We start from the raw sequence: 9,006 nt of genomic DNA on the forward strand, positions 1-9,006 counted from the left end.
CCAGGTGCTTTTTACTTCATTTAAAGAACAAAAAGGGATATAAGGCATTTAAAAGAAAGAAGGCATACAATGTTTAGAGATTTCATACTGAGAATCAGTGATTATTGCTCTTCTTTTTCTATTTCCAACAGTGAAGGACATTATCTTAAGAGCATTAGCAGATTTTAGCTGTGAAGGAATAGCCACCTGGGGCCTGGAAAGAATGTCGAAGAAGCTGTGGAACCAAATCATATTGGAGACGTTGAGGCAAAAGAATCAGGAGGAAAGGAAGTCACATAATTAGAGCTGGTGAAGCCCAACATGGGGAGATAAAATGTGATGAGAAAATGGTAGTCTTTAAAATCTTTGAAATAGATGGGAATGCTGACTCCAACACATGGCAGAACAAGGCTAAGAAAACCCTGGCACTCACTCTGAAAAACGTGTATGCATATGTTAAATGGTAATGGAGGAGCCCCCTCTGTGGCTCACCCCAGCTGCAGTGGTTTGTCGTTTTCAATAAAAACTTAATGCCTCTCCCAGAGAATGAGTGCGTGCTTTGGTTCATAAGGGGATAACGCACTGGCCTTATTTCCAATGTCTGACAGATCAGCAAATACACATAGGCACTACTGCCTATTTGCTATTTACTACTACGGTAAATGGCAAGCCATAAAACGCGATCTGTTTAAATTGCATTTTGCAAACAATCCTTACTTCATGCCATACACTCTGCGAAACATTATTATTATTATTTATGAGGTGCAGTTAAGGGTGCCTGGTGCTGGGAGAATTGTGGATTTCTTTTACATTTAATTTTGTGAATGGAAGGGACCTGAAGATTATCTTGTTGGGGACTCTCATTTTATGGTAGAAGAAACTGGAATGTTATAATAACTTGACTATGATCATGCAGATAACTAGAGATGGAGGCCAGCTACAAACACAAGTTCCTAGCATCTTTTTATTTTAAGTGTTGAACTAAAATAGCCATGTTTCTATATTTAGAGCAATTATTCCCAGTGAGTCAGAGTCATTGTCACCATGAATGAGCACTTTGTGCCATTTAAAATATGTGTATATTATACACACACACATATGTATATATATGTATACATATCACTGGTTGTCACAATTTAGGTATTTTGTCATTGAGAACCTTATTAGTCAGGAATAGGTTTTTAAGGTTCATCATGTGCAGTGACTGGGGATTATGATCCCATGTTTCTATTAGGGGGCTAAAATAAAGCATCTCCCTAGATCATGAAAGTAAGACAGAAGATACATCTGTTCTCTGGGATTAAGCAATAAAACACAAATATAATAGATGAGAGCAAAAATGTCTGAAATTTTTTTCAAAAATGCAAAATATTTCCTGGGCTCTTGAGCCCTGACTGCAATCATATTTCCATAGATTTCAAATCACCACATGTTTTGATGTCATCACTTGACTTTCTGCCAGGCATTTCAAACTAAAAGTGAACTCATGGTTTGTCCATCCAAACCAGCTCCTTCTTTCCTTCCTTTTCCACCTTTCTGTCTGTAAAAAGCTCCGGTAGCATTCGGACTCAGTGACCAAAATCTAGGTGTTATTTTTTATTTATTTCTGTCTACATCCTTCATCTCCAAGTCATCAGTACGTACTGCTCACTCGTCCTATAAAACATATCTCAAACCATCTTCTTTTTCCATTTCTGCTACCACCACCCTAGCTGGCCCAAACCCATTTCCTCTGTCCTTGACAAATACAAAAACCTCCTGATTGTTTTTCTCAGTTCTACTTGGACCCTTCCATGAATCATTCTTTGTACAGCAGTAAAAGTAATTCTTAAAAATAGAAATACGACTTGGGCTGCCTGGGTGGCTCTGTCAGTTAAGCGTCCGACTTCGGCTCAGGTTATGATCTTACCGCTAGGAAGGTTGAGCCCTGCATTGGGCTCTCTGCTGTCAGCATGGACCCCACTTCAGATCCTCTGTACCCCTCTCTCTCTGCCCCTTCTTTGTGCTCTCTCTCTCAAAAATAAACATTAAAAAATATATATAAATAAGACCATATAATTCCCTTGATGAAAAATAGTGTAGGGCTTCTCATTATGTTTGGTACAAAGCAAACGACAAATTTCTTTCCCAGCTTTAGAAAACCCTATAAGATCTCTGTACTACCTATTTCTTTGAACTTCCTCAGTGTCAATTTTCCCTTCACCCTCTAAACTCCCATTCTATAGTGCTTCTTAAGTTCCTATAAGAAGTCAAGCCCATTCACCGCTATCAGGCCTTTCCATGATCTATTTCCACTGCTAAGAACTGACTTCCCCTCTGGATGTATGGGTGGCTTCTAATGGCCATTTAGCTTAAATGTCACCCTTTAGGTCTTCCAGAACCCACAATCTAAAGTACCTGTATAGCCTTTCTACTCTTGGGATCATTTTTTTTCCCCAGGATTTCACAAAGAAGTAATAGAGTTCCTTGCTAGAATCCACCATCTTGTCTCCCTATTCTTTCTTCCACTCAGCTGTGGAGGAAATAAGAAAAAAAAATCAGCTGTGAAAAATGCTCTGGAGAAAGTTAAAACAAAGTGAGTAAAGCATAATCAAATAATCACAGGAGCACACCTAAGGCATATGTCATTACACATAATGGTAAGCATTGTGAAGGGCATTATGAAGTATCATGAAGAGTGATAAGGTGTATATATACACTCTTCTCAGTGGTCCTACCTGTGACCAATGGGACCACCTATACCTTTGTAGTGATATTGGCACAAGTGCGTTAGAGGCCTGTGAATGGTCAGGAACAGCCTAAACCAGTCTTTCACGTGGATTTGTAAGCCATACTTGCATTTTCATTAGCCTGGTGCTTGAACCTATTTTTGACTGATAATGAGGTACCAGGGGCAGGTATCTCATTACTCATTCTCCTGAGCTGTGAATTTTAGCAAGCCTACATGGTTGGGATTTAGAGATTGGATGTCGTTAGCACACAATGGGCCTGATTTCCCCAATGTCCTGAGTTGAAACTGGTTTTATTATTCCTTGATTTTATTATTTTTTTTTTTTTTGTAATTACTTTAGGAAATTGTGATAAGTCTATTCTGGATTCCTTTGAGAAGTAATATAATCCCTGAAAAGAGAAGTAAGCTGGTATCAGAAAGAGGAAGAAAGACCAACACACCTGGATTGAGCATTTATTACGTGCCAAATTGTTAGGTACTTGTTACATGTTCCCAAACTACACTGCGTATACCTTTTATACTCATTGTACTTCATTTATGTGGTGCTGTGATTAATGTTTAAATCAAAAAGTAGATAATCAGAAAGTGAAAGCATTGGTTTTGCTTTTTTCTTTAACTACCTGGCATTGTGTCTGACACATAGAAAGTGTTGGAATGAAATTGTCGAATATAAAAAATGAACATGTTATTTCTTTTAATAATTTCCATAATTTCACTAAGAGGTAATACCACTACCCAGAGATAAAAAGCTAACATTTTGTTACATAACATTTATATAAATCCTGTGAACAAGTAAAACTGTATCTGTGTAAATCTGTTGAATAGTTGCATAACATTGAATAAAATCTATTACATAAAAATACCAATATTAAATGGTCAGTTCCCTCCTAGTGAAATTTAAATTGCTGCCATGTTTCCACCATTCTAAGTACTTCTCTAGTAAATACACATGTATTTTGTGTGTGATTTAAAATAGTCACCTTATCTTTTAAAATCATTCCTGGGGAACCTGGGTGGCTCCGTCAGTTAAGCATTCGACTTCAGCTCAGGTCATGATCTTGTGGTTCATGAGTTCAAGCTCCACGTAGGGCTCTGTGCTGAGATCCTGCTTCAGATTCTGTGTGTCTGTCTGTCCCTCCCCCACTCACACTATCTCCTTCTCTCTCTCTTTCTCTCTCTGTCTCAAAAAATGAATAAACATAAAAAAATTAAAATTATCCCTAATTTTTAATTTTTTATTGTTATTGTTTTTGTGCTTGCACTCTTTTATCTTCATTAGGCCAGAGAGTGGTTTATCTGTGTTTTGGGTTTTTTTTAAGGAAACAAGTCTGAGATAAATATTTTGGCTATACTGTTTGTAGTTGCCTAATGCATTTACTTGTATGCCAATATTTGATAAATTCCTTCTCTTTTTACTAAATTCTTTGGTATTCTTCTCAGAGCTGCTCATGTGACATACTTAATTTACTTCTTCCTTAAAAATAAAAGCATTTACAGCTGTGCATTTGCCTCTAAATAGAGCTGGGGTAACATCTTAAATCTTGATAATTCCTGCTCTAAATTTTGGCTTTTGATTTATACTTTGATGCTTTGGTACTTTTATACTTTGATGAGATTGTAATTGAAATAAAACATATGTACAGAAAAGTTCCCACCTTATGACTGCACACATCTTATGTCAGAGTGAAGTATTGGCAGTGGAGAGGAATGGAAAGAGAAACAGGTTTTTCCTGCAGATGGAAATAAACGCGGGTTTGTCTTTGCTTTTTCTCAGGACCCAAAACAGTGGCTCAGCTCGGTAGGGGGAAATGGAAAACCTTTGGAGTAGCTATCATTATCTAATCAAAACCACCTACTCTTTTTTTTTTGTCGTTGTTTTTAAGTGTGATTGAAAGTTAATTGATACAACAATTTCCTTGGGCGTCTACTACTTGCAATTATCAAAGTCAATAACCATAGATCCTTTTACAAGAAAACTTCAACTACTGTTAAATTTTTTTCTTAATATTTATTTATTTTTGAGAGAGAGAGAGAGAGAGAGAGAGAGAACGAACGCGCACGCCCGCCCCCCCCTCCCGCGAGCTTGAGTGGGGGAGGGCCAGAATCCGGAGCAGGCTCCAGGCTCTGAGCTGTCAGCACAGAGCCCAACACGGGGCTGGAACTCGTGAGCAAGGAGATCATGACCCAAGCCAGAGTTGAATGCTTAACCAACTGAGCCATCCAGGCGCCCCAGAGATCTCATGTTGTATCTTGTTTTGTAGTTATCTGTGGTTGAAGAGCATAAAAAAGTTTTAGAGGGATTGATATATTATTTCAAGGGATGGAATTATTACTGTCAATTTGGAAATAAAAATATCTTCACAGAGGAAGTAGCTCTTGTGTGCAGGTTGATAATCACCAGTTGAGGATTTCATGATACATATAAAGTTTAAAATATTAAATGATGAAAAATCTGTAGCCTCATACAAAGGATCCAACAGAGAAGAAAAAAATAAGGATGCAGGGCACTGACATTCTGGTAAAAGAAGAAATTTAGATAAAAACAACCCAAAGTTCTAGGCTTGAAAAAAAGTTTATCTTTCTTTAAAAATTGAGAGTAAAAAGGGCAGATAGAATGCCATTTTGAGAGAGAGGTGGGAGAAGATACTAGATGCATATTTGTTGCAACAACATGGTAATGTGATTAATGAAAAGTTTCTACTAGGCATAAAGCTTCATTTAATGGCAAGGAATATAGAAATGCACAACTAATGCAGAAAGTGAAGAATATAAGACCTCTTTGCCATTTTAGTCTATCTTTTTTATACTTTTGTAGATTCTCTTAGCTCTTCTGAAGTCTCAATCCATGTGTCTGCTGCCCACCCATTCATAATTATTACAGAAATTTTCTGAGTGCTGCAGTAATATTTTGGTGAGTCAAAAGCCTACTTGTCAGGAAGCATCTATAATTGTTAGGTTTATTTGGGGTTAATTTGTATTAACAAATGCTTATTAACACCCTGACATGCTAACAGGTAGAAAACACTGGCTTAGCTAATTTATATTATTTGATTATATGTTATATTTACACACATTATTATCCTCATTTTATGGATAAAGAAATGGAGACACAAATTTTAGATATGTCCTCTTGGTACAATGTTGTGAATGTTTTTCTGAGCAGCAGAACCAAAAACCTAACTGAGGATGGATGGAAGTTGACTCAACAAACCTGGCCGTGGAATTGTTCCCACTAATGCTTGGCTGCCTGCAAGTATGAGTGCAGAATGTGGGTAGTACAATCTATATGGGGTTTGATATAATTTAAGGCAATATAGATAAATGATATGAACATTCAAGTGAGTATTGTAACAGTGAATGGAGTAACTGACCAAAACCTGGTATGAAGGCAAATGAATTTGGAAAAGAGCCACATGCGTCGTAGAGATAAAGAGGTAACATGGTGAGGAAAGAACATATACCACACAGTGAGTGAGCAGATGAAGTGGAGAAATGAAAGGCATGGTCAAAGTAGGGAGATTCAGACTTTTGGATCTTGGAGGTGGAGAAATTTCAAATAATGACAAGACTCAAGGTAAAGTAAACCAAATGAAATGAACTTGAGGATGTTCAGGAAGTTGAGGGTATGTGAGGTTGGCATTTTAAGGATCATTGACATAGATGTGAAGTTACCATCAGTAATCATGGAGCAAGTGGTGGACTGGAAGTTAAGATAACAGAGTAAGATGGCATTATTGTTAACATGGTTGAACCATGCACAATGTGACATTTATGGGCCACCCTGAAAATTCAATGAAAACTTCTGGCATAAAAGGGTTTAGAAATAGAGGGCAGCCCTCGATGTCACAAGACTGTCAAAAATTATTAGAGATCTATCATGTGTCAGGCACTGTGCTACACAGTGGAAATTCAGAGTCTGGACTGGAAGCTCATGCATAGGTGGGTAAGTTTCAGGAGTTCAGAAAATGATGGTGACATTGACACTAGGGTGGTTTAAAAGCAGGGTGACTACTAGCTACGTGTATGATTAGAAAATCTTGATAACTCCCTGGACCATGGCTCAGATTTTAGACTGTGGCGCTTTAGCTGGATTTCAGCTCCTACATATGGGAAACTTATGTACATGGCACAACCTGCAAAATCAAACTCAGTGAGCCCATATTAATGGATAGCATGGATTTTAAATGAGAAAAGGCATTGAGAGATGATAGAACATCAATGGTGAACATCAATTTAACTGAACTTGAAGTAATTGGGACCTGGTACTCTTGTGTGATTGATAAGTAATCTGCAAACAGCTTGATGGATTGGTTTGACCACACAGACTTGATCAGACTCATTCTATCTATCTCATTCTTTCTGCAGATTATCAAGATAACAAACTTCTCAGAGTTGCATTTATTCTAGAATCAAATGCTGGAAAAGAAAAATTTATTTATAAGAAAGCCTGGGAGGAAAAAAAAACACACTACAATTCTTGATGGCAACAATAGGGAACTCATTTAGAAAATCAAGTGCACTAATCAATTTATAGCTTCCCTGGTATAAAAGAACCAAGTTATATTATTCATAGGCTAAGCATTTCTCTCTAATTTTTAAAAATTGTGAACAGATGACAAATTACTGCATAGTAACACATTATGAGGACTGAGCATGCATGTTTATATTTCATTGTTCTAATCTAATCTAACACAACACACACCAAAGTCCCTCATATACACATTTAATGGCATGCATCCTCATGATTTTGCTGCATAGTAATTAGGCATTAGTGATAAGCAGTTCCCATAAATTACTGTAATTAGTATTACTCTTATATCACCACAGCCATTTTTTTTTAGGTTTTCCCTTCTAATTTTGTTAATTCTTTAGTATCTATCATCAACACAAATGTCAGCAGTTTCCCTAATGCCATGTGTGACTTAATTACTATTCTTTGCCCAGAGTAAGGTCTCAATTAATGCTTGTTGGATTGAATTGAATAAAATCATCATGTAGTAGCTAACATTCACTATGTATAAGGGAGAAACCTTGGGTTTTCTCTTGGGTGAGGGTCTCTGTGTGCATTTCTCAGGGTCATAGTCTCTTTACTCCTTCTTTGAAAGAGCCTTGAGTTTCAGAAGTTGAAAACATGTAGGTCAGGAAATGCTTGGTTAGAGGACAAGGTGGTGGTCATTGGTCACTCACCTGCTGTGTAGCTCAGAGTTCAGGAAATTGGGTAAAGACAGACCTATACATGAAGAGTAAGGGGCAATGGCAATGTATCTTCAGTACCAAACATCTTGTTATGTTGGGGTGAGAACTGAGCTAAGAGATTAATTTAGTTCACTAAACTATTGGGACAAGATTAACAGAGGGATGGGAAGAAAGTTGATGATTTAGAAATCCTCAACAGCATCTGAAACAGTCAGCACAGACACCTAGTACAAGGTAAGGGCAATTTCTCTTCTGGGTAACCTTGCCCTTGAATGACTACAGAGTTAAGGGAAGAACTCCCTTGATTTCAAAATATGTCGTTTTCTTCTTCTACGAGTAGGAGGCAGAACATTTTTTCTACAGTGTGAGAAAAAGAACCTAAGAATTCAAATATCTCACAGAAAACACGTAGAAGTAAATTTCAACCAAATTTGGAAAATGAGACCAAATATTTTCTTGGATTGTTTAGGATAGGGGACCAGAAAGCAGATGTGTATCAATGGCAGAGGTGCTGGCTGGACAAATACCAATGGCGTCACACAATCTGGCATCTTGATGTGCTCGCATCTTCATGGTAGCCATGTATAGCGATGGTACTTAACTGTGCTTCTTGGTAGCACAGAAAAAAAATCACAAGACATAGAATCACTGGGAAGCTCTACTAATTTCTTATTGATGCTGCAGCAAATTACTGACTTAAAGCAACATAAATTTATTATCCTACAGTTCAGTATGTTGGAAATGCAATGCATGCCTCATGGAGAAAAAATCAAGGTACAGTAAAACCCTGGATTGCAAGTAACTTGTTCTGCAAGTGTCCTCAAGATGAGCAAACATTTCTAATAAATTTTAACCTGATAAATGAGCCACGTCTTGCAATATGAGTAGTACGTGATGCCAGATGTCACCTGATCACAAATGAGCTGATGGTTCCTCTCTCTCTCTCTCTCTCTCTCTCTCTCTCTGGCTTGCCAGATTGTGAGTGATCATCAATGCAATGTCACATTTGCATGAAATCCTCCAAAGGAGGCAAAAGTAAGTGTCTTTGGATAGGTTCTTGGTTAAAGTTGCATGAAAAAAAAAAAAGATTCCAGTGAGCC

Source organism: Prionailurus bengalensis, chromosome B3 (genome assembly GCF_016509475.1).
Source record: "Prionailurus bengalensis isolate Pbe53 chromosome B3, Fcat_Pben_1.1_paternal_pri, whole genome shotgun sequence".
NCBI classification, from domain to species: Eukaryota; Metazoa; Chordata; class Mammalia; order Carnivora; family Felidae; genus Prionailurus; species Prionailurus bengalensis.